Source organism: Pleurodeles waltl, chromosome 6, assembly GCF_031143425.1.
Source record: "Pleurodeles waltl isolate 20211129_DDA chromosome 6, aPleWal1.hap1.20221129, whole genome shotgun sequence".
In the NCBI taxonomy this organism is placed as follows: Eukaryota; Metazoa; Chordata; class Amphibia; order Caudata; family Salamandridae; genus Pleurodeles; species Pleurodeles waltl.
Window position 1 is genome coordinate 1,668,747,416 of NC_090445.1, and position 27,184 is coordinate 1,668,774,599.

Below are 27,184 nucleotides of genomic sequence, written 5' to 3' on the forward strand. Positions count from 1 at the left end.
TGATCTCTACAGGAGTGGGTGGTCTGTGAGACAGGGAGTGACTGGACTGTAGTTAGCGTATTAGAGGGGTGCAGGTGCTGTGAGGCAGGGAGTATCTTCACTTTACACCCTGAAGGAGGGCATGAGCTCTGAGACATGGAGTACCTGCGCTCCACCCCCTAGAGAAGTGCATGAGCTGCGTGAGAGGGAGCACCTGCGCTCCACTCCCTAGAGAAGTGCATGAGCTGTGTCAGATGGAGTACCTGCGCTCCCCTCCCCAGAGGAGTGCATGAGCTGTGTGAGAGGGAGTACCTGCGCTCCCCACCCTAGAGAAGTGCTTGAGCTGTGTGAGAGGGAGTACCTGCGCTCCCCTCCCTAGAGAAGTGCATGAGCTGTGTGAGAGGGAGTACCTGCGCTCCACTTCCTAGAGAAGTGCATGAGCTGTGTGAGAAGGAGTACCCGTGCTCCCCTCCCTAGAGAAGTGCATGAGCTGTATCAGATGGAGTACCTGTGCTCCATTCCCTGGGGAAGTGCATGAGCTGTGGGAGAGGGAGCACCTGCGTTCCACTCCCTAGAGAAGTGCATGAGCTATGTCAGAGGGAGTACCTGCGAGAAGTGCATGAGCTGTGTGAGAGGGCGCACCTGTGCTCCACTCCCTAGAGAAGTGCATGAGCTGTGGGAGAGGGAGCACCTGCGCTCCACTCCCTAGAGAAGTGCATGAGCTCTGAGACATGGAGTACCTGTGCTCCACTCCCCGCAGAAGGGCATGAGCTGTGTGAGAGGGAGTACCTGCGCTCCACTCCCTAGAGGAGTGCATGAGCTCTGAGACATAGAGTACCTGTGCTCTACTCCCTAGAGAAGTGCATGAGCTGTGTGAGAGGGAGCACCTGCGTTCCCCTCCCTAGAGAAGTGCATGAGCTGTGTGAGATGGAGTACCTGCGCTCCATTCCCTGGAGGAGTGCATGAGCTGTGTGAGAAGGAGTACCTGCGCTCCCCTCCCGAGAGAAGTGCATGAGCTGTGTGAGAGGGAGTACCTGCGCTCCCCTCCCTAGAGAAGTGCATGAGCTGTGTGAGAGGGAGTACCTGCGCTCCACTCCCTGGAGGAGTGCATGAGCTCTGAGACATGGAGTACCTGCGTTCCACTTCCTAGAGAAGTGCATGAGCTGAGTGAGAGGGAGCAACTGCGCTCCCCTCCCTAGAGAAGTGCATGAGCTGTGTGAGAGGGAGTACCTGCGCTCCCCTCCCTAGAGAAGTGCATGAGCTGTGTGAGAGGGAGTACCTGCGCTCCACTCCCTGGAGGAGTGCATGAGCTCTGAGACATGGACTACCTGCGCTCTGCTCCCTAGAGAAGTGCATGAGCTGTGTGAGAGGGGGCACCTGCGGTCCCCTCCCAAGAGAAGTGCATGAGCTGTGTGAGAGTGAGTATCTGCACTCCATTCCCTGGAGGAGTGCATGAGCTGTGTGAGAGGGAGTACCTGCGCTCCCCTCCCTAGAGAAGTGCATGAGCTGAGTGAGAGGGAGTACCTGCGCTCCACTCCCTGGAGGAGTGCATGAGCTGTGTGAGAGGGAGCACCTGCACTTCACTCCCTGGAGGAGTGCATGAGCTCTGAGAGATGGAGTACCTGCGCTCCACTCCCTAGAGAAGTGCATGAGCGGTGTAAGAGGGAGCACCTGCGCTCCCCTCCCTAGAGAAGTGCATGAGCTGTGTGAGAGGGAGTTCCTGCGCTCCACTCCCTGGAGGAGTGCATGAGCTCTGAGACATGGAGTACCTGCGCTCCACTCCCTAGAGAAGTGCATGAGCTGTGTCAGAGGGAGTACCTGCGCTCCACTCCCTAGAGAAGTGCATGAGCTCTGAGACATGGAGTACCAGTGCTCCACTCCCTAGAGAAGTGCATGAGCTGTGTGAGAATGAGTACCTGCGCTACACTCCCTAGAGAAGTGCATGAGCTGTGTGAGATGGAGTACCTGCGCTCCATTCCCTGGAGGAGTGCATGAGCTGTGTGAGAAGGAGTACCTGTGCTCCCCTCCCGAGAGAAGTGCATGAGCTGTGTGAGAGGGAGTACCTGCGCTCCACTCCCTGGAGGAGTGCATGAGCTCTGAGACATGGAGTACCTGCGTTCCACTTCCTAGAGAAGTGCATGAGCTGAGTGAGAGGGAGCAACTGCGCTCCCCTCCCTAGAGAAGTGCATGAGCTGTGTGAGAGGGAGTACCTGCGCTCCCCTCCCTAGAGAAGTGCATGAGCTGTGTGAGAGGGAGTACCTGCGCTCCACTCCCTGGAGGAGTGCATGAGCTCTGAGACATGGACTACCTGCGCTCTGCTCCCTAGAGAAGTGCATGAGCTGTGTGAGAGGGGGCACCTGCGGTCCCCTCCCAAGAGAAGTGCATGAGCTGTGTGAGAGTGAGTATCTGTACTCCATTCCCTGGAGGAGTGCATGAGCTGTGTGAGAGGGAGTACCTGCGCTCCCCTCCCTAGAGAAGTGCATGAGCTGAGTGAGAGGGAGTACCTGCGCTCCACTCCCTGGAGGAGTGCATGAGCTGTGTGAGAGGGAGCACCTGCACTTCACTCCCTGGAGGAGTGCATGAGCTCTGAGAGATGGAGTACCTGCGCTCCACTCCCTAGAGAAGTGCATGAGCGGTGTAAGAGGGAGCACCTGCGCTCCCCTCCCTAGAGAAGTGCATGAGCTGTGTGAGAGGGAGTTCCTGCGCTCCACTCCCTGGAGGAGTGCATGAGCTCTGAGACATGGAGTACCTGCGCTCCACTCCCTAGAGAAGTGCATGAGCTGTGTCAGAGGGAGTACCTGCGCTCCACTCCCTAGAGAAGTGCATGAGCTCTGAGACATGGAGTACCAGTGCTCCACTCCCTAGAGAAGTGCATGAGCTGTGTGAGAATGAGTACCTGCGCTACACTCCCTAGAGAAGTGCATGAGCTGTGTGAGATGGAGTACCTGTGCTCCACTCCCTAGAGAAGTGCATGAGCTGTGTCAGATGGACTACCTGCGCTCCATTCCCTGGAGAAGTGCATGAACTGTGTGAGAGTGAGTACCCGCGCTCCCCTCCCTAGAGAAGTGCATGAGCTGTGTCAGATGGAGTACCTGCACTCCATTCCCTGGAGGAGTGCATTAACTGTGTGAGAGTGAGTACCTGCGCTCCCCTCCCTAGAGAAGTGCATGAACTGTGTCAGATGGACTACCTGCGCTCCATTCCCTGGAGGAGTGCATGAACTGTGTGAGAGTGAGTACCTGCGCTCCCCTCCCTAGAGAAGTGCATGAGCTGTGTGAGATGGAATACCTGCGCTCCATTACCTGGAGGACTGCATGAGCTGTGTGAGAGGGAGTACTTGCGCTTCACTCCCTGGAGGAGTACTTAAGCTCTGAAACTGGGAGTACCCGTACTTCACTCCCTAGAGGAGTGCATGAGCTGTGTGAGAGGGAATACCTGCGCTCCATTCCCTGGAGGAGTGCATTAACTGTGTGAGAGTGAGTACCTGCGCTCCTCTCCCTAGAGAAGTGCATGAGCTGTGTCAGATGGACTACCTGCGCTCCGTTCCCTAGAGGAGTGTCTGAACTGTGTAAGAGGGAGTACCTGCGCTCCCCTCCCTAGAGAAGTGCATGAGCTGTGTGAGATGGAGTACCTGCGCTCCACTCCCTAGAGAAGTGCATGAGCTGTGTGAGAGGGAGCATCTGCGCTCCCCTCCCTAGAGAAGTGCATGAGCTGTGTGAGAGGGAGTTCCTGCGCTCCACTCCCTGGAGAAGTGCATGAGCTCTGAGACATGGAGTACCTGCGCTCCACTCCCTAGAGAAGTGCATGAGCTGTGTCAGAGGGAGTACCTGCGCTCCACTCCCTAGAGAAGTGCATGAGCTCTGAGACATGGAGTACCTGTGCTCCACTCCCTAGAGAAGTGCATGAGCTGTGTGAGATGGAGTACCTCTGCTTCACTCCCTAGAGAAGTGCATGAGCTGTGTGAGATGGAGTACCTGTGCTCCAGTCCCTAGAGAAGTGCATGAGCTGTGTCAGATGGACTACCTGCGCTCCATTCCCTGGAGAAGTGCATGAGCTGTGTGAGAGTGAGTACCTGCGCTCCCCTCCCTAGAGAAGTGCATGAGCTGTGTCAGATGGAGTACCTGCGCTCCATTCCCTGGAGGAGTGCATTAACTGTGTGAGAGTGAGTACCTGCGCTCCCCTCCCTAGAGAAGTGCATGAACTGTGTCAGATGGACTACCTGCGCTCCATTCCCTGGAGGAGTGCATGAACTGTGTGAGAGTGAGTACCTGCGCTCCCCTCCCTAGAGAAGTGCATGAGCTGTGTGAGATGGAATACATGCGCTCCATTCCCTGGAGGACTGCATGAGCTGTGTGAGAGGGAGTACTTGCGCTTCACTCCCTGGAGGAGTACTTAAGCTCTGAAACTGGGAGTACCCGGACTTCACTCCCTAGAGGAGTGCATGAGCTGTGTGAGAGGGAATACCTGCGCTCCATTCCCTGGAGGAGTGCATTAACTGTGTGAGAGTGAGTACCTGCGCTCCCCTCCCTAGAGAAGTGCATGAGCTGTGTCAGATGGACTACCCGCGCTCCGTTCCCTGGAGGAGTGTATGAACTGTGTAAGAGGGAGTACCTGCGCTCCCCTCCCTAGAGAAGTGCATGAGCTGTGTCAGATGGAGTACCTGCGCTCCATTCCCTGGAGGAGTGCATGAACTGTGTGAGAGTGAGCACCTGCACTCCCCTCCCTAGAGAAGTGCATGAGCTGTGTGAGATGGAGTACCTGCGCTTCACTCCCTGGAGGAATGCATGAGCTGTGTGAGAGGGAGCACCTGCGCTTCACTCCCTGGAGGAGTGCATGAGCTCTGAGAGATGGAGTACCTGCGCTCCACTCCCTATAGGAGTGCCTGAGTTGTGCAAGAGTGACTACCCGCACTTCACTCCCTGGAGGAGCGCATGCGGTCTGAGACAAGGCGTACCTGCAATCACACCCTGGAGGAGGACATGAGCTCTGAGGCAGGGAGTACCTGGTGTTCACTCCCTAGAGGAGTGCATGAGCTCTGAGACAGGGGGGACCTTCGCTTCACTCCCTAGAGGAGAGCATGAACTCTGAGGCGTAGTGAGCACCTGCACTTAACTCCCTAGAGGAGGGCATGAACTTTGAGAGAGCGAGTTCCAACACTTCACTTCCTAGCGGAGTGCATGAGACCTGAGACAGTGAGCACCTGTACTTCACTCCCTAGAGGAGTGCACGTCGTGTGAGACAGGAAGTGCTAGCACTTCACTCCCTAGAGGAGTGCGTGGGGGGGTGACAAGGAGTGACTGGACTGCAGTTCACATGTCAGAGGGGTGCACGTGCTGTTTTACGGTGAGTACCTGAACTTTACTCCCTAGAGGAGTGCATGTCGAGTGAGACTGGGAGTACCTGCACTTCACTCCTAGAGGAGTGCACGTCGTGTGAGACTGGGAGTACCTCCACTTCACTCCCTAGACGAGTGCGTGGGGGGTGACAAGGAGTGTCTGAACTTCAGTTCACATGTCAGAGGGGTGCATGTGCTGTGAGATACCGAGTACCTGCTCTTCACTCCTAGAGGGGTGCACGTCGTGTGAGACTGGGAGTACCTGCACTTCACTCCTAGAGGAGTGCACGTCGTGTGAGACTGGGAGTACCTGCACTTCACTCTCTAGAGGAGTGCGTGGGGGGTGACAAGGAGTGTCTGGGCTGCAGTTCACATGTCAGAGGGGTGCATGTGCTGTGAGATACCGAGTACCTGCTCTTCACTCCTAGAGGGGTGCACGTCGTGTGAGACTGGGAGTACCTGCACTTCACTCCTAGAGGAGTGCACGTCGTGTGAGACTGGGAGTACCTGCACTTCACTCTCTAGAGGAGTGCGTGGGGGGTGACAAGGAGTGTCTGGGCTGCAGTTCACATGTCAGAGGGGTGCATGTGCTGTGAGATACCGAGTACCTGCTCTTCACTCCTAGAGGGGTGCACGTCGTGTGAGACTGGGAGTACCTGCACTTCACTCCTAGAGGAGTGCACGTCGTGTGAGACTGGGAGTACCTGCACTTCACTCCTAGAGGAGTGCACGTCGTGTGAGACTGGGAGTACCTGCACTTCACTCTCTAGAGGAGTGCGTGGGGGGTGACAAGGAGTGTCTGGGCTGCAGTTCACATGTCAGAGGGGTGCATGTGCTGTGAGATACCGAGTACCTGCTCTTCACTCCTAGAGGGGTGCACGTCGTGTGGGACTGGGAATACCTGCACTTCACTCCCTAGAGGAGTGCACGTCGTGTGAGACCGGGAGTACCTCCTCTTCACTCCTAGAGGGGTGCACGTCGTGTGAGACTGGGAGTACCTGCACTTCACTCCCTAGAGGGGTGCACGTCGTGTGAGACCGGGAGTACCTGCACTTGACTCCCTAGACGAGTGCGTGCGGGTGACAAGGAGTGTCTGGGCTGCAGTTCACATGTCAGAGGGGTGCATGTGCTGTGAGATACCGAGTACCTGCACTTCACTCCTAGAGGGGCTCACGTCGTGTGAGTCCGGGAGTACCTGCACTTCACTCCCCAGAGGAGGGCATGTGCTCTAAGACATGGATTGACTGGACTGCATTTCACGTCACAGGGGTGCATGTGCTGTGAGATACCGAGTACCTGCACTTCACTCCTAGAGGAGTGCACGTCGTGTGGGACTGGGAGTACCTGCACTTCACTCCTAGAGGGGCTCACGTCGTGTGAGTCCGGGAGTACCTGCACTTCACTCCCCAGAGGAGGGCATGTGCTCTAAGACATGGATTGACTGGACTGCATTTCACGTCACAGGGGTGCATGTGCTGTGAGATACCGAGTACCTGCACTTCACTCCTAGAGGGGTGCACGTCGTGTGAGACCGGGAGTACCTGCACTTCACTCCCCAGAGGAGGGCATGTGCTCTAAGACATGGATTGACTGGACTGCATTTCACGTCAGAGGGATGCTCTTGTGAGTACCTGGACTTTACCCCATAGAGGAGGACGCGTGCTCAGAGGCGGGTAGTAACTGAGTATAGTTCACAGGTTTGAAGGGTGCGTGTCGGGTGAGACAGGGAGCACCTGTTGTACTTCACTCCTGAAAGGAGTGCATGAGCTCTGAGACAGGGAGTACCTGCACATGCTAGTACTATGGCACAACACAACACTATGGTAGTGAAGGTGGCCTAAGAGAGGAAGTTACTGAAGTTCATATCTCATGTGGTGCACTTGTAGTGTGACACGAAGTAACCACACTTCACTCCACAGTGGGAAGTGGGAGATATCAGACTACAGGTTCCTGCACTTGGGTCCTCAGAGGTGGGAGGTGTGGGGTTACTGCAGGTTACATCTCATGTGGTGCATGTGCTGAGTGACAAAAAGTCTCCACACTTCACTCCTGAGAGGAGTGATGGTGGTGTAGGCTGGAAATTACTGCACTTTACGAAAGTTAACAAATATATATATTAATAATACATAAATAAAAGAATAAAGAAAAGAAAAATAACAATAAACACAAATAATTTATATATATATATATATATATATATATATATATATATATATATATATATATATATATATATATAAAATGTACTCTCTTGTAAGATTTACTCTGTCTCTCCATCACCCTATGTCTCTATCAATCTATCCTCCATCCCCACTCTGACTCATCCCAAACCCATTCTACTACTTTCATCTCCAAAATAACCCGCCTAAACTCTTCCCTCCTCTACCACATCTAGCTCACCCCAAATTTCAGCTTACAACTATGATCTCCCAAACAACCTTACTAAATTCTCCCTCATTTATCTCACATTTGACTCATCCAAACCCCGTCCTGCTACTATGATCTCCCTAACCCCTTTCCATAGACTCTTCCCTCCTCCATCTCTCCTTTACTCATTCCAAGCCTCATCCTATTACTATAAACTCCCAATTAATACTTCTGGATTCTTCCCTCCTCTATCCCTCCATTACTCTAGTCAATCCAGCTAACAAACTCACATATCCTCTGCTCAAATTAACTCATAATAATACTAATACTGTACTCATATTTCCCTTTACTAATGTACCACTAATTCCTTTTGGGTTCTGGAGTAGAGTGCTACTCACCGAAAAGCGCTTTGATGCCTCGCCAGGGGTAGTAAGCGCTATATAAATACTATTAAAATTACAATTACAATAATATTCATGGGGCAGGTCACAATTTGCGACCCATTTGGGATTGGCCACAATCACAGGTATGGTGGCCTGCTGGGGGTAGCAGACCACCAAGTCTGTGATTGCTTTTAAATAAAGCAATCTTTTTGTTTTTTTAAATGCAGCCTGTTTTGGAAAATGGGATGCATTTAAAAAAGAAAAATGAAAAGTTTTCTTTCATTTTTGGAGCAGGCAGTGGTCCCTGGGACCACTGCCTGCTCTTAAAAAACGTTTTCGCTACCATTCTCAAAGGGAAAAGGTCCCCTGGGACCCATTCCGTTTGAGTTGCAACTAAATTCATGGTCGCAAAACATTCCTACATGCCAGTGCGCTTCAGTATTAGGAAGGGACGCCCTAAGCATGCCCCTTCCAAATACTGAATTGCAAAAGCAAAATGCAATTTGGTAAACAAGTTACAGAGTCACATTTTATTTTGGTACATAGAAGAAAGCATTTTTCAGGTCTGGAAAAATGCTTCGTACACTTGGCCCTAACAGTGGTTTGCGCGGCATAGGGGGCACGTGCTGCGTGAGACTTCTGTATCAGACACTGAGGCAGAGTATTAAAAACAAAATAACAGCTTTAGCTTTTTTCAGGTGGATCTGAAATGTCAGTAAAGTGGCTTTGAACTATGGCAATCATTTGGAATTCCATCTCCTGAAACCCGATCGAGCTCCCTATCAGGTTTCCCTCTCTGCGCTCAGGTGAGCAGCCGGCTCAGGTTGAATGGAAAGAGGCGTCGCCTGCAGCCATCGCTGCACTACGGCAGTCAGTATCTACACCATAGATGGCAAGCTGAAGAATCAAGATATCGATGTTATATGTCCTCTGGGCTATAAGAAGTAGATCCCGGGATCCTCAACTACAATTGGTTGCACCATGCAGGTGAGTGGTTCTGTTTTCACTCCCCAACTTTTCCTAATATTATCATTTAAGATTCACAGTGTGTAACCTAGCTTCTAAGCAAGAGTTTTATCCAAAGGTGGGAGCTGAGGAGGGGGGTACGGAGGAGACGGAAGAGGGTGAGGATGCACACAGGACAGAGGTCCATCATGCCACGGGTTACACGTCTGTGAAGGTTTGCTTCAAGGTGAGGATCATTCACTCCTTTATGAAGAGTTGGAGTGATGGAACTTGATAAGTTGGAATGGGGTTCGGAAGAGTGTAGGTCTTAGGGGCATATTTACAAGCCTCTTGCGCCTCCTTGTGTCACACTAGTGTCATTTTTTACACTAATGTGACGTTAAGGATGACATTTCCCCGCACTATATTTACAAAGTGACACAATGCACGCATTGCACGACTTTGGAACCCCTTGAGCCTCATTATGTCTGCACCAGGCATAATGTACGCTAGTGGGGCGTTCCCACATAGGGAGGCCCGAAAAAGTTTACAAGCTTTCACTGCTCCATTTTTAGCTTCATTTTTAACGTCTGTTTGAAGCAGAAATTCAAGTGACGCTGCCATTGTTTTCAATGAGACTCCCTTGACTTTGCAGGATTAGCGCCATAATTTTTGGCACTAATCTGCAAAACGCCACAATAGCATCAAAATGTTTTACGCCATTGTCCTACTGTTTGCCATGGTGCTCCGTATTGTAAATACGGCCCACACATAGTGTTGTTAGGGGGTCACAGAGCGATGCAAGAAAACTAGCGCATCAGGACTGATGCGCCACTTTCTTGTAAATATGCCCTTGATGTTTTATCTACTAGTTCTGCATTATTTTGTCTCGAGCCTGATGTAGTTGCTAACCAATATCTTGCTAAGGAGCTTTATTAAGTTATCTAATAACGTAGAATAAGACAGAACAATCAGGCTAGTTAATGAGTTAATTATTAGCAATTAAACATCACCAAAAAGCATATGTAATAATATAATTAAATCCTGGGAGGGTATAATTTAACATGCATAAGGTATATGTGAAAGGTAAAAGGACCACTTGGAGTAGAACAAAATCCAGCTTAGATGAAGTTAATTATGTTTTATAGTTGTATCCAGCTTCAGTTTTGTGGTGGTAAAATGCATCGTTTTAAAATAGGACATTTGAAGGTTTTTTTTTAAAACTCTTTTTTATTAAATCTTGTCTTAAACTGGAAAAGCAACAAAGAGAAAAATAAAATGTTGGTGGTTACATAACACAGTTATCTATTGGTATTTGTAACGCACCCTCCGAAAACATACATTCACTTTTCACTTTTAATTCCTGTTTCCAAAAGCTATTCCTCACTTTTGCCTCCAGCCTCTACCCAGGGGAAAGCCACTGCTCCCACTAACCACCTGTTCAGAGCAGTTGATAAAGATGAGTGTTAAGCCTTCCTGAATAGGAAATACCATGTGCAACTCAGCACTGTAGATCTGTGGCCACCCAGTTATTCCCCATTCCAAGGGGTCAGCTTCATGATAGGGGTCATTCCATGAGGAGCTACCGGCCAGTAACAATAATTCCAGCCACTGGTAAACTCCGCATGGAACTGTGCCTAACTTGTAATCAGGGCCTCTTACTTCTATGACATTCCTGGTGGTATTTTGAGATGGCCTCTTTTGTGATGGTGATAACAGCTTCAATGAGAGTTTCCTACACGGTTCATCTTCCTCTTTGCTTTCCCTTCCCCTGCAGCTGGGATTTTAAACTCCTTACAGCAATTTGCTGTTTTGCAGCCTTCTTGCTATATAGTTCTTTGCTTCCTTTTTTGGAGTTAAAATGCTGCTAGTGTTATCAATTTAATTATTCATTTATCTTTTGTTCTCCTTAGGAAACAGTCCCAGTAGACATAGCGTAGATAGCACAGATTCCTTTTAGCTGACACTCTCAATTCCTACACTTCTACTGTGGCTATGTTCTAGAGTGCCTGAAACAGGGGATATTACCAAACCCTAGGTATGAATAGGGTATGATAATCCACCTATTTACTAGGGTTTGCTCTGGCACCAGCACAATGCAACATGATACAAGGCCGCACATAGCGGCATCAGTAATTGAGGGGTGTAATTCAGTGGAGTTGCGTCGCTCTTGCAGCACGCAATGTGCTGCATGCACGACGCTATCCCAGAACGCAATTTATCAAGCCAGGCAAGGCCACCTTACGTGGCCCTGAGTGACTTGATATATCTGGAATAACGCAATGGAGTGCAAATCATTGGGTTGGATTACTATACCCCAGGGAGGCGTTCTGTGGGTGTTGCGTGAGTGTTTCCATGCAAAACCCATGGATTTTGGCACATTCCTAGATTTGGTAGACCTTAGAATGTGCCAGAATGCTACGCCTTCTCAGGTGAGGCTTGACGAGGAGAAATATCTTTAGTTCTCCTTGTTATTTCCTATTTCTATGTGTGCTGCATTCTGTGGCTTAGATTTAAAGAGGAAAACACCACCGGGGATTGTTTTTGTGCCAGAAGGTTCCCCTTCTGGCACAAAACCAATAATGCTCACAGCACAGGCACCATTGCACCATGATGCAGTGGAGCGTGCACTGGCCAAAATGGTGCCAGAGCAGGGACAAAAGCAGGAATGCACCAAAGTCTTTTAAATACAAAACATTCCTGCCTTTTCTCTATGATGCAGCACAGTGCAGCAAGTTCACACAGTAAAAGCACCACAAAAAAACTCCACACCCGTTAAGAAAAATAGGTTAGATTTTTACCACAGTAACACCGTGAAAACAGTGCAAAAAGACTCCACACATTTTAGAACAATAGATTATATTTTTTTGAACAAAACAAGACAAAATGGCAAAAATTCAATAAGTAGAAGTTGAGGTTGAATTTTTAAAGAATAAACTTAGTTGTAATGCTTAGAAGCATAAAGCAACAACGGGGCTATTTTAATGTGCTAAACCGGGTCAAATGTCTAAAGTCAGGCCAACCACGATGGAGCGTGGGTCAGATACAGGGACCACCCTTGGCTTACTGAAACAGTACCTTGGTTCAGAGTTGTGTCAACGTTGAGACCAAGATGTGAGGGTCAAAGGGGGCAATTTGTTGGCGTTGATACTGAAGATGTATGTGATGTTTCGGCTCCGATGCGCGCAAAGTAAGAGATGCATCGGAAATGGAGGTGATGCATTGCACAGTTGGCAATGAGGTGCTCCTGAGCCTCGCAGCAGCGGCAATACGCCACATCGACGGTGATGCGGTGTCCTCAAACCTCGCAGCAACTTTGATGAGTCGGCGTTGATGGAGAAATGCTGGTTCCGATTGGTGCAACAGTGTTGATGCAAGGGTCTGGCAGTTGCAGCACTTTCTACCCACTTCCAAGGGCCCAGGACTGGATTGGCATTACTTGGCAGTGCAAGACTGGCAGCAAAAAAAAGTCCAGCTGCTGTAACAGGATGATAAGAAGTCTTTGATGTTCCTGAGACTTAGAACAGGGGGCAAGCCAACATGACTTTGGAGTCACTCTGGGTTCAAGTCAGATGGGGTCAGTCCTTCCTCACCAGGGCAGAAGGCAGCAGGCAGCAGGCCAGCACAGCAGAAAATAGTTCTTGCACATCCAGAGTAGCAGTCCTTGTAGCAGCGCAGCAGTCCTTCCCCCGGCAGAGTTCTTCACAGGTCCAGTAGTGTACTGAGTTGTTAGAGCCCGAGGTACGTACATATAGCCAGTTGTGCCTTTGAAGTGGGGGTGACTTCACAGAAGGGCCTTTGAAGTGCACAGAGGTCATTTTTTCCTGGCTGGCTCCAAACTCACTACAGGAGGTATGCAGCCCTTTGTGTTGAAGCAGGACACCGCCTATTCAGATGTAAGTGTCAGCTCCTCCATCCCATCCTGCCCAGGATGACACATCAGAATGTTGATGGCCCATCAGTCACACCTAAGAGTCCTTTGTTTGTGACTGTCTAGAGGAAATGCACAATCCCAGCTGTCGGCCCTGCCCAGAAATGTATTGGAGACAGGCTGCAGGCACACAGGGCTTAAAAGCAGAAAAATGCCAACTTTTTAAAAGTGGTATTTTCAAAATTGTATCAATAAATCCGACTTTACCATTAAAGATGATTTATTATTACAATTCCATAGATACCAAACATGACATACCTACTCCGTCTCAATAGGAATTGCATCTTATTAAATGCAATAAGGAATCCCTAATGTGAACCTACATGAGGGGTAGGCCTCACAGTAGTGAAATACATATTTGGGGGGGTTTCACCACCAAGACATGTAAAACTTAAAAGTACTGTACATGTCTTACCTTTTAGTTACATAGCACCCTGCCCTATGGGCTACTTAGGGTCTACCTTAGGGATGTCCTATAAGTCACAAAAGGGGAGTTTACAGCTTGTAAGAGTTGTAACATTGCAAGGCACCATAACTGCACATACAGGATCAGAGGTGGCAGGCATGAGACATGTTTACGAGCTACTTCAGTGGGTGGCACAAGCAGTGCTGTAGTCTCACTAATACATTTAATTTACAGGCCCTGTGCACATATAGTACACTTTACTAGGGACTTATAAGTAAAGTAAATATACCAATTGTGGCTGTATCAATCAAACCAGATTTAGGGGAGAGAGAGCACATGCACTTTAGCACTGGTCAGCAGTGGTGAAGTGCTCAGAGTCCTAAGGCCAACCTAAAGAAATAAGCAAAAATGTGACGCAAATAGGTAAAACGTTTGGCAGAAGACCACCCTGAGGCTGACAGTCCTAACACTCCCCTAATAAATGCATTCATGGCTCTGCAGTTGGGATGGGGCACTGAGTTGGGTCGTTTGTGTGATGTTTTTTCTCATTGTCCTGTTTTCAATAACATGTTTTAACTTGTTCATTTTTTGGATCTGGAACCTAAATATGTATATAGACAATTTACAAAAAAAGTGATAAATCTGCATTTTTGTTTAATTCACAAACATTGGCAGTAGTAGGCTGGGAAGCTGTGCAGTCTCATGTTTCTAGGCATTCTACTGCTGATCTAACACCCAAAAGGTGATGGGATGAATGATTGCAAATATTCTAACTACTGGAACTCATTCGGGGTAGCATTCCAAATCATAGCTGTTTGCCCATCCTGCCACTCTAGACTGAGGGCTTGATTTAGGGTTTGGTGGACGGAGTAAAGGCAGACAAATTGGCAGAGGACTTTCAATCAGCTACCCTACCTTTACTGTGACTGCAAAATGTAGAGATGTCTATTGGCCCCACCGACATCTCTACACAATGGCAGGAACTGCAGTCTCAGTGGTTTCCATCAATGTAGGAAAAGTTTGACGGTTGGCTCAGTCAAACATAATGGCCGGCATCAAACTTTTGCAAAGTATTTTTTTTATTTTTAGAGATAAAACTCCCAAAGCAGGAGTTTGTTTTTGAAAACTAAAAAACAACTAACAACCCACACACCATTGGAATTACTATGGTGGAGGGGGTAATTATTGTTCTTTATTTTTACTGCCATCACCAACAGGATGTACTTGTCTGGCACTAATGAAGTTTAAAAAAGAAATGCAATCCAACCGTCCACTCTAATTAGATTGGACAGTCAGATGGTTTTCCTCTGAGGGCCGATTCACTGTCGGGCCATCAGAGGAACACAGATGAATTAAACTTAATTCCATTGGCATAAAAGTTGTTGTCTGCCTGACTCAAAGTCAGGTGGGAGGACTGGTAGTTTGGTGGACAGGGTACTATGTCACTGTTCTGGCAGAGCACCCAGTCTGGCAAACTCTAAATCAGCCTTAGAGACCCACCTAATGCAGTTCAGTTCTGGCCCTGCTCCTCATGGGACCAGTCCATCCTGAACCTTGGTTGTCTTGCACGATCACCTTGCAGCTCACTGCTTTTTTAGTTGAGAAGTTTGAGAATCACTGGCCCCAATTCTCACCGACTAAGGAACACCCTTGTCCTTTCCCCACCCTTAGACCTTCAATAGGCCCCTATTTTTATTTGAGAGGCCATGGCTAGCCCAGGAGTGGAATCTGTAGAAACCAAATGCAGCCCCATTTATTTTCTATTCCTTCCTCTCCGAAGGGTAGCAAGGTCAGTGTCAGAAGGTATAACACTGCAAGCTAAGGGTAATAGCTTCTATACCCAGCCACTCCTAATTAATGTCCAAGGAGCTATCTTCTGTTAGTGCCCTGGATAGCTTCCCACACCACTCAATGGTTAGAGAGTAGGTGGCTGCTCTGGAAGATCTAGGACCTCATCCAAACTGTCCTTTACTGCTTTGAATAATTTGTAATATTGTAAGTCGCGGCTCAACAACACCCCTAAGAGTCCTGACATCTCCGCAAATTAAAGCTTGTGTGAGTGTACGTGATGATACCTTTTCCACAAACAGAATACCGTGCAAACAACTCTATGGCACACAACATAAATGTCCTTACGCTGCAAACGCTGTAAACATCACTGCAATGGGTAGTAGTCTTCCAAAGACCATGAGCCTGTGAAAGATCTATTGGAGCGTGTGTTCAGTCAGGAGGAGGGTTTGATAGCAGGAAAGAAGTATGATTTAGCCAGTGGTGCCAACCAGGGTTTAGCCTGGAAAAATAAAATCCAAAGAGTAACTTAAGCCTGCAGTATGCCAGATGGTATCTAATTAAGGGCAGTGACATCACGTCTCGGAGAAGGGACTAACATGCATGAAACTTGTGCCAAATGTTGCAAGAGGTGATGTCCTGGGGATGTCCAGGAGTACATATGAGCTGGAGAACTGTTGAGGAGAATGTTGCAATGAGTGCTGCCCAGACCAAGGCAAGCCTCAATTGTAATGTGAGGTCAACAATTTAATTGAGTTCAAGAGGAGGCACAAGCTGGTGAATTGTAGAGGCAAATGCTGTTAAAGTTATCTACAGAAGAGAGACAAAGAAGGTGTTGACCTTAGTGCGTCTTCCAATAGACACCAGTAAGTTTGTCCAGGATAAGACACAAGCCAGACAGAAAGTGAGGAAATGTTGTGGGGCAAGTGTGTTGATCTCAATGTGACAGAGTGTGTACACAAGGCAGCATGTCCAGGAGACACAAACCGATAGACTTCTATGGCAAAAATGTTTTGCAAGTGTGCCGACCTGGAAGAAGGCACAAGTCAACATTCAGGACCATTAAGAGACATTTTATTCAGATATAAGTTTACGTTGACAAAGAGCTTCAGATGAAGGGTAACAAGAGACATTTTACAAAGTAGGAAGATTTATCTGCATGCTATCTGAGTCCACTTTCGACGTTTATCAAATCTTTGAGTTCCCTGGGTTTCAAATACACATTTTAGTGTATCTTTTAAGTGGTGCTCACTCTTGGGTCCTTGAGCACTGTAAGTGGTTGGGTGGTCAGCACTTCTCATTAGATGTAACATATGTGTATCTGCCTTTATTGCTCGTAGCCCTGATGAAGGTCCACAGGCTATTTCTACCAGAACGAAACATGTATTGCCGAAGGAGTTCTGTTGGCAAGAAGCATTTCAATCCTCACATGAAGAAAACAATTTGAAAATGGAAAGAACACGTATTATCTATTTAAGAATGGCATCATGGAAATATGAAGTTTGATGAACTCTTTGAACCGTCTCGGATAGTGTGCGAATTAACTTTCATATCATGCATTATGTTGGCTGGCTAAGTAAGGATTCCGGACAACCAGCAATTCGGTTTCCTTCCTTCATCCAGCCCTTGGTGATTGATTGATTGTTGGATTATCATATTGTTTTCTCATTGACTATGAGGTGTGCACCATAATTCCAGCAGATTCAATTTGGATTTGTCTTGGTTGTTGACATTTAATGAAGGCTGGGTCTTAAATCATGTCTGTCCAGTGGTGTAACGCAAAATGATGGGGAGCCCCTGCAGAATGTGATGGGGGACCCAAGCGTCTCCCAGATGGCACAGATTGGGCTTAGTGGGGGCCCCTGAAGTCTTGCCCCCTCTCACACTGTAGGGGGTGGCTCAGGAAAGGAAAGCAGGGTGACTTTCCAAAGTGTTTAACTATTTCTTATTCCATGCCATTGCACGCATTCCGCAAGGATGAGAGAGCCCCCTCCGAAAGATGGAACCCCGGGTGCCACCCCCCTGCACCACCGGGGCTGCAGGGGCTTCCTGTACACCTCTGCATCTGTCACAGGTAGTGAGAAAGAAGTCTGGGAGTAGGAAAGAAGACTGTTTAACCATTTGAGGTGCCACAATGAATTTGGTGAGGTGCATTTGTTTTGTTCTTTGGAGTGTGGGCCAGTGACGGATTTGGTGTGGGCCCCTAGCGGTTGCATTGAGGTTTGAGGTACTTTGGAGGAAGACCAGATGTTACTGCCCCACTGAAGTTTGGATGGACTGCGCCTAGACTCCATGTGTAAGGTTCTTATGTCCTGCCTTTTGTCTCTCAAATTTGAATTTTAGGGCTGTGTGCTTTGGACAGGCGCGAGGGAGTTGTAAGTCTATCTGATGGTGGCATATACATCTGCACTCTAATGTAGCACAATCGTTGCAACTAAATAATGTTGTTACATTCTACATTCTTGCATCCTCAAACTGATGGCTGTCTCAACGATTTTCTCTACTTCCTTAAATCTGGCATTAAAAACAGACCTTTAATAAAAATGTCGGTTTGTCACCTCTCCTTTTTTTCATTTCTCTTTCTAATGTCCCTCTTCTTCTCTTCCATCCTCTGTATGTCTCTTCTCTCTGAGCACAACCTACTCTGATACATGCATGTCTGGCTATTCTCTATTATTGTATTTCTGCAAATTGCCCACAACTCATTTACAAAATCACAAACTCTCCTCTTTCCTCTGATAGTCAAACCTGTGCAACCCAACAATACCTACTAACCACTGACCTTCAGTTCCGGAGCAGCGTGCTGTCCAATGTTAAACGCTTCAACACCTCATCAGGGTGCCATATAAATGCAATTATAATTACAATGTGGTTTGTGTTTTGGGGGAAGAGGTGCAGCTTTGAGCAGTCACATGCCCATCACCTGTTCATTGGGCACCAGTTAAGCATCTTCCAGACCATTGTGCAGGCGTCCCGATAACCGAGGAAATATGGCAGCTTGCTGGCACACGCAGTCCAAGTATGTTCATTAAAGTGTCTAGGGTGGTGCACAATTCTGTTTTTATGCAACATAAAAGAGCCTCTTCTATACAAATGAAAACACTATGAGATAGAAGAGACCCCTGTCTTGTAATATTTAAACATGATTGTGATGTGAGTTAAATAAAAAAGGTGCTATAGATTGAAGCAAAAAACCTGGACTGCCATGGTGTGGATTTAAGATAGTTACACCTTCATTGGTTAACTGGGGGCAGGGAATTAAAATAACTATGCTAACTAAATAAAATTAGTTTAGGTTTTAAAAAAATGCATATACATATGTGTGTTTACAAATGCATAGTATAATTAATGCACATTATAATTAATGCATTATTATTATATTTATTGCTGTAGAAGTTAATAATAATAGAATAAATTACATGTATTCTATTCATATCAATTTTAGTAACTTTTAATACATATTAAATAAAAGATAAGCATTTAGTTGTAGGTTGGAGCTGATATTTACTCTTTAAAAGTATTAGGATGGTAGTTGTAATGGTGGTGATGGTGGTGATTACTGAGATGATGGCGGTGGAGGTGGTAGCCATGATGGCATTCATTATGGTGATATTTGTAGTGGTGGGTGTGGTGACAGGAGTGTAATGATGTAAAATTGGTAAAAACACTGCTAGTGGTGAAAACATTTAGGATGATGCTGGAAATGATGGCGGCCAAGGTGCCGTTTATGATATCACTTGTCAGGATATTGGGGTTAACACTGATAGTAACCTTTTTGATGGGACCAGTCGTGTTGATGGTGCACATTTGTTACATTTTATTTTGTTTCTGAGCATTGTGCATTTGATCAGCACACATACTATAAAAAGGCATTGCTTAATTTTACAACTAGAATAGTAGTGAGCCAAATGTTGTAATTTCTTTTTAGAATGATGAGTGCAAACATTGAAATGATGAAAGTAAGATTTATTCAGCATAACCTCCACAGCACAACCATCCATCAGCAGCATCTGAGCCAACTGCTTTCAGTGATCTTTCATAACATCATTTCTTTCCTCAGGGTCTAATGCCTGACAACATTATGAATGCTACCCTTTCACTCAAACTCAGGATGTAACATCAACCGTTGAAATACACAGACATTACAGCAAGTCAACACCGAGACCGAAGACTGAGGGGGAGATTCTCAACCAGTTTGTGCTGGCTTAGTGTCACAAAAGTGATGCTAACCAGCACAAAATGTTTTTTTCCTGATTCACTTTCCAGTGCAAAACTTGTTTTGCACTGGAAAGTACCCAAAAGTAACGAAAAGCAGCGTGAAACACTGCTTTGCCTTACTTTGCATCAAGGAGGTGTTACATGGGTGTTCCCATGCAACCACTCATGTTTTTTTATGCTAAACCCTATTCACTAGCATCAGTAGACAGGGTTTTCGCTGGTAAAAAGCAAGTGTTAAACGGAGAAATGTTTTCATTTCTCCATTCTTTTCTGACTTTGCATGTGTGCTACACTGTACAGCACACATTCATAGTAGGAAAAGGTTTTTAACTTGACTAGGCGTAGTATTTTGTACAGGGAGGATACCTTTCTGTACAAAAACTATGCTAAACTCACGCACACACCCTAGCACTGTGGGGCTAAGGTGTGTGCATGGTGCTCGGCAGATGAAATCAGTGACGGCTTTAGGAAGAGAGGAGGAGAGCGCCATATCTATGTGAATACCGCCCTTTTCTGCTCTCTCTCTGTCTCGCAACGCAGTGCAGAATGTTTGGCTGCTGCGTTCCATGACACCTTTCCGAATCATGTAAATCGTGCTGTAATGTAACTGCTGAAATTACTAAAATTGCACTAGGCTGCCACCGTTACTTCTTCCTCTACTTTTTTATTTAAGGGAAACAGGACCCAGCCACCGTTTCTTCTCTTCTGATGGTCGTCGTGAGGTCATCGTGCCCCTCACTGGCTTCAGGCTGAATTACTGTAATGGTCTTCACCTAGGCATGGAATTGTTGTTGATGAGCAGCCTCCAGTCTATTAAATTCGAAGCTGCTCGCTTAGTAACATCCGCTCCCAGGCTTTGCCTTACCATTCCAATCTTGAAATGATTATACTGACTTCTTATTAAAGCTCGAATCATTTAAAAGTACTCCTTCTTTTTCATCATACCATTTGTGGCTCGGTGCCTGAATGCATTGCACAATACTTAACTGGTATCATCCGTTGAGACCTTGGATGCAAAACCTTAATTTAATGGGTCTTTAGTTTCCCTGTAATTCAGATGTAGGTGTTCAGCCACAGACCATGTGGGTGTAGCTGACTTTCCGTGATTAAGCTTCAGTGTAGATTTATGAAAAGTGACGCTGCACGTAGTGCAGCGCCACTTTTCTTGCGCACCTTAACGCCCCCCTAACGCCACCATGTGTGAGCCGTATTAAAAATACAGCGCACCATGGCGGTAGTCAGGGGGATTAGCGTCAACATTTTTGATGCCAGTCCGGTGCTTTGCAGGATTACTGTAAAAAATGTTGATGCTAATCCATCAAAGCACCGAGAGGCCCATTGAAAACAATGGGAGCCACTTTAAAACGTCTGCTCTTAGTAGGTGTTAAAAAATGCTGATAAAAATGACACAAAAAAATCTCTTAGATTTCTTTGCGTCATTTTTTGGCTCCCCTATCGAGGGAACACCCCCTTGCATACATTATGTCTGGCGCAGGCATAATGTGGCACAAGGGGTTACAAAGTGGCGCAATGCAAGCATTAAATATGACACAGCGTTTTTGGCCTTCCAACACCACATTAGCGTAAAATAAATGACACTAATATGGCGTTTGAAGAGGGCTAGGCCCACATAAAACTGGGTCATTTTTTTTAAGTTCTACATTAATAACATAACGTCTCCAGCAAGGCAATAAATCATGTCTAGTACTATACAGTCAGGAGCGAATTAACAATGGTAGCAATGTATGCCCAGATCTCCAGACACCAGGAATAACAGTAACAAGATAGAATCTACCCTTAACTCCTCTCTTCATCCTAGGCCAGTGATACTCCAAGTGCGCATGCAGCCTCCTGACCTTTCCATGGGGCCTCCAGGTCAAGAGCAGCACTGGGCTGCTGTATTCTCCATAAGCACTAACATTGAAAAAGAAGTTCAATAAATTGGCAGTCCTTTATTTCAAGTTTAATTGAAGTTCATGAAAAGGAGTAACTAGGTTATCCTGCACACCCTAACTTTAAGAAATACCTTCATTTTTAAAGACATCTTGCAGCAAAAGTGTAAAAATATGATAAGGTCTTTTAAAAATTCATAGAGTGTAGTTCATTAACATGAAGAACCGTTTCCCCTTAGTACATCACATTATATCAGTGCACTAAGAAGTATTTTTTTAAAGCAATAGTTTTCAAACATAAATTTACAAACATTCATTCTCACCCTGAAAATAATGCAAGTCAGTTAGTTGTTAAGAGCACATTTTGGGCTGGGATCCTATAATACATGAAAAATATTACAGTTTATTAAATCAAACACAGGAGAAGGTTTTGTACAATGAACATCCAGAAGTCTTGTATTTCAATGTCCTTTTATATATGATAATGAAGAATAAGGAAGGAAAGTGAAATTAAACAATTGCCTAGGATCGCACAATTCGGAGAAGCCGGGACTAATCCCAGGTTTTCTGGTTTCACATTATGCAGGTCAGCCACTGGATGTATATGCTTCGCTTCCCCTACCTACACCCACCTTATCGGCACTGCTCCCCTTGCCACATATGCCCAGTGCTTAATATGTAAATATAAACATACCGGTGCCCAAAGTTCTACTTTGAAACACGCACTTGCTGCTTTTAAATGTGTGAGCCCATAATACTGAGGCAGCTAATCCTAAAGCCATCACAGACCTCTTTAATCCATCTACAGCCAGTCCCTGCCCCTTCAGCACACTCTTGCAGCTTTCTGCTTTCTCCCTTTGTGATGCTTTTTCGTTTTACTCTTTTTCCGCCTTCTGCGTTTTTTGTTCGCATTAATTGCCTGTTGCAGAAAACTACCTGCCTGCCCTAAAAAATAAGTGCTGGTGCTCCGCACCGGAAACCACCGGCTCAAATTAGGCACTGGGCATTTCCCCCCAACCGCCACCCAGCTATTATTAATGCTGACCTCGGTCACAGTTCAGACAAAACCATTTGGCTCCTGGGAAAATGTTTGTGAGTACACATGTCCTCAATGCTTAATTTGTAAATAAAAACGGCTTCTGCAATTAAATGTGAGAACACGGAATACTGATGAGGCGTAATCCTGAAGTCATCTCGGGCCTCTTCCATCCGTTTACAGCCACTCCCTGCCCCTTCAGCAAACTCTAGCAGCTTTCTACTTTCTCCCTTTGTGACGCTTTTTAGTATTTCCCTTCCTCCGTATTTCCCATAAGTGTCTTTTGCACGCAGCAAATGCTTTAGGCAGAAGAATAAGCCCCGGCCATCAAAAATAAGTGCCGGTGCTCAGCACCGGAAACAACAAGCACAAATTAAGCACTGCATGTCCTGGGCCTAGTCGTCAAACAAACGGTAAATGTGACCCATGCTATTGAACCAAACTGTTTTTGCATCAACGTTGCAGGATAATTGCGTTCCCAATTTCCAATAGATGGCGCTGTGGGACTGTCTTTCACAATCACTTTCTGCCTTTCTCGATCTAGCATAGAAAAGAACACTTTTTTCTGTCAAGGCTTACCTTCTCCCTCATGAGAAATGTTCTTTTATCTGCTCATGGTATAGCTTACTTCGAGAAAACACGCCTTTACCTACATTAAATAATAAATTATAGGATTTAAGCTAGGTTTGACACTAATGCACATTGTAAATTCAAAGTATTAAATGTAAGTCTTAAAACATATACTTTACCTTTGTACCATGCATTTGCTTCGCAGTGTACAAACAGCTCCTTTTCACAGTAAAAAAGTGTTTGTTTCTTAGATGATTATTGTGCTGTAGACAACTCACACACAACGTTGTTTAACTTTAATATACTGGCACATAGTTACACTTTCAAAAGTGCATCAGTTCACAGTTCATACCCTTGACGTTTCCATTGACAGCATACAGTTTTTTTCACAAACACAAAAGAGTTTGCATTGCAATGTTCTTTCCTTTAAAACCTTTTTGTATGTGACAATGAAAGAATTCTAATACTGCCTACCAAGATTCACAATCATTTTTCTTGTGCTGCGTTTCAATGACATAACTTGTGGAAATGTGTAGCTTACAACTCTGTGATCCGCCTTTTTTTAAAGTCTCTGTCCTTGGATGCAAAAGCATTTTTGTTGTCAAAGTATATTCATATCTCTCTTTTCACATTTGGTTTTGAAAACACAGTATAAAGGATATTGTTGCTACTTAAGTCGTAGGTCAATGTGCATTTCTGCGTTGATTTGGATAAAACATACTTAGGGCCATATTTATACTTTTTGACGCAAAACTGCGCTAACGCAGTTTTGCGTCAAAAAAATTAGCGCCGGCTAACGCCATTCTGAAGCGCCATGCGGGCGCCGTATTTATTCAATGACGTTAGCCGGCGTTAGCCGCCGGCGCTGCCTGGTGTGCGTGAAAAAAAACGACGTACACCAGGCAGCGCCGGCGTAGAGGGATATGGAGCTTGGGCGCCAAAAAATGGGGCAAGTCAGGCTGAGGCAAATTTTTCGCCTCAACCCGATTTGCGCCATTTTTTTCGACTCCCAACCCCCATAGAAATTACTCCTGTCTTACGAAAGACAGGAGTCATGCCCCCTTGCCCAATGGCCATGCCCAGGGGACTTCTGTCCCCTGGGCATGGTCATTGGGCATAGTGGCATGTAGGGGGGCACAAATCAGGCCCCCCTATGCCACAAAAAAAAACAAAAAAAAACACTTACCTGAACTTACCTTAATGTCCCTGGGACGGGTCCCTCCATCCTTAGGCGTCCTCCTGGGGTGGGCAAGGGTGACAGGGGGGTCCCTGGGGGCATGGGAGGGCACCTCTGGGCTCCTTCCGAGCCCACAGGTCCCTTAACGCCTGCCCTGACCAGGCGCTAAAAAACGGCGCAAAAGCGGCCGTACGTCATTTTTTTTGACCCGCCCACTCCCGGGCGTGAATTTTGCCGGGGAGTGTAAATACGGCGCACATGCCTCGGAGTCAATTTTTTAGACGGGAACCCCTACCTTGCATATCATTAACGCAAAGTAGGTGTCCACGCTAAAAAATGACGCAAACTCCATGGACTTTGGCGGTAGACGCGTCTAACGCCAAAGTATAAATATGGAGTTAGTTTTGCGTCGGAATTGCGTCGAAAAAAACGACGCAATTCCGGCGCAAACAGAGTATAAATATGCCCCATAGTGCATTAATTAACTTACATATTTAGATCATATTCTTCATGAAGTTTTTCTAACGTAGTATCTCACCTTCTAAACCATAGTTCTGACAAAAAGAACTTCCTTTTGGGATCATTGGTCCACAATACATGGTTCCCTGTTGTTTCCGCTGAATAATTTACTAGAAAAGATGCATGAGCCAAGAAATTGAAAACATGATGCACTTTTCATTTTATATTTGAGAAATACATGTATGCAGAAACCTCTGGCCCAGGTGCATTAAACATTTTAACAGTCTTAAATAGTCTGATTAGGCATTTGTGACTTTTAAAATGGTTTTTCCTAGGTACTGATCCCATTTTAGGAGTTATAAACATTTTTCAAACTGCTAAAATGGGATTCTGAATCAATACCGGTTCAGTATGTGATTGTGGCTAATGGGATTGATATACTGTGGTGAAGCACATTAGGGCCTGGGCACATTTTAGCTTGACATTGTAGGAAGTCGGCTCTGTATATACTATCTCAAAGTGAGAGATAGTGTGCACAGAGTCCAAGGGTTCCCCTTAGAGGCTGACAGTGGCAAAATTAGATAATTCTAATGCTCTATTTTGTGGTAGTGTGGTCGAGCAGTAGGTTTATCAGTGGGTAGTGTTAAGCATTTGTTGTACACACACAGGCAATAAATGAGGAACATACACTCACAGACTTAAGTCCAGGCCAATATTTTTTATATAGAAAAATATCTTTTCTTAATTTATTTTGGAACCACAAGATTCAAGATTTGAAGTAAATACATAAAATGCAAGGTACTCCACACAGGTAAGTAAGGAACTTTGAATTGAAGCAGTAGTACACACAGTATATGTTAAAGTGGCAATAAGCTATTTTAAGAGTGGACACTGCAAAAATCAACAGTTCCTGGGGGAGGTAAGTTTGGTTAGTTTTTGCAGGTAAGTAAACCACTTACACAGTCAGTCTCCTGGGCATAGACAGCCCACCATTGGGAGTTCAAGGCAACCCCAAAGTCACCACACCAGCAACACAGGGCCGGTCAGGTGCAGAGGTCAAAGGAGGGCCCAAAACACACAGGCGCCTATGGAGAACAGGGGTGCTCCAGTTCCTGTTTGCTGGCAGGTAAGTACCTGCGTCCTCGGGGAGCAGACCAGGGTTTTTTTGTAGAGCACTGTGGGGGACATAAACAGGCACACAAAACACACACTCAGCGGCACAGGGGCGGACGGGTGCAGTGTACAAAGTTGGCATCGGGTTTGCTATAAAAAGCAATGGAGTGACCAGGGGGTCACTTAGGCGATGCAGGCAGGGCACAGGGTGGGGATTCTCGGGCCAGCCACTGACTGGGCTAGGAAGAGGGCCGCCTGCTGGTCACTCCTGCACTGGAGGTTGGTTCCTTTCGATCCTGCAGTTCTTGGTCCAGGTGTCAGGTTCTTTGTTACTAGGTAGTCGCGGTCAGGGGGAGCCTCTGGATCCTCTCTGCAGGCGTCGCTGTAGGGGTGCAGGGGGGTCGCCTCAGGTTACTCACGAAGTTGCAGTCGCCTGGGAGTCCTCTCTGCGGTGTTAGTTCTCTGGAGCTCGAGCCGGGAGCGTCGGGTGCAGAGTGTGAAGTCTCACGCTTCCGGCGGGAAGAGTGAGTTCTTTAAAAGTTGCTTCTTTGTTGCAAAGATGTTGCTGTTGTTGAACCGTGCCGCTGTTCTCTGGAGTTTCTTGGTACTTCGGGTTCAGGCCAGTCCTCTGAGTCCTCAGAGGTCGCTGGTCCCTGTCGGATGCATCGGTGTGCAGGTTCTTTGAGTCGGGAGACAGGCCGGTAGGGCTGGGGCCAAGTCAGCTGTCGACTCCGTCATCTCTGCAGGGCTTTCAGGTCAGCAGTCCTTCTTCTTTGTGTAGGTTGCAGGAATCTGATTTCCTGGGTTCTGGGTCGCCTCTAAATACTAAATTTAGGGGTGTGTTTATGTCAGAAGGGCAGTAGCCAATGGCTACTGTCCTGGAGGGTGGCTACACACTCTTTGTGCCTCCTCCCTGAGGGGAGGGGGACACATCCCTAATCCTATTGGGGGAATCCTCCAAACTCAAGATGGAGGATTCCTAAAGGCAGGGGTCACCTCATCTCAGGACACCTTAAGGGCTGTCCTGACTGTTGGTTGACTCCTCCTTGTTTTTCTCATTATCACCAAAAGTGGGGGCAGTGGCCGGAGGGGCGGGCATCTCCACTAGCTGGGATGCCCTGGGGTGCTGTAACAAAAGGCATGAGCCTTTGAGGCTCACCACCAGGTGTTACAGTTCCTGCAGGGGGAGGTGAGAAGCACCTCCACCCAGTACAGGCTTTGTTCCTTGGCCACAGAGTGACAAAGGCACTCTCCCCATGTGGCCAGAAACTTGTCTGGTTGTGGCAGGCTGGCAGAAACTGGTCAGCCTAGCACTAGGAGTCGGACTGGTATTCAGGGGGCATCTCTAAGATGCCCTCTGGGTGCATTTTACAATAAATCCCACACTGGCATCAGTGTGCATTTATTGTGCTGAGAAGTTTGATACCAAACTTCCCAGATTTCAGTGTAGCCATTATGGAACGGTGGAGTTCGTGTTTGACAAACTCCCAGACTATATACTCTTTATGGCTATCCTGCACTTACAATGTCTAAGGTTTTGCTTGGACACTGTAGGGGCATAGTGCTCATGCACATATGCCCTCAC

At 46.7% G+C, this 27,184-nt stretch overlaps 1 protein-coding gene across 1 annotated transcript in view; it reads left to right on the forward strand.

Moving 5' to 3' along the window:
• The window catches only part of B3GALT9 (beta-1,3-galactosyltransferase 9), a 72,415-nt gene that overhangs the window by 41,703 nt on the left and 3,528 nt on the right, over nt 1-27,184 (forward strand). The window lies entirely within an intron of this gene.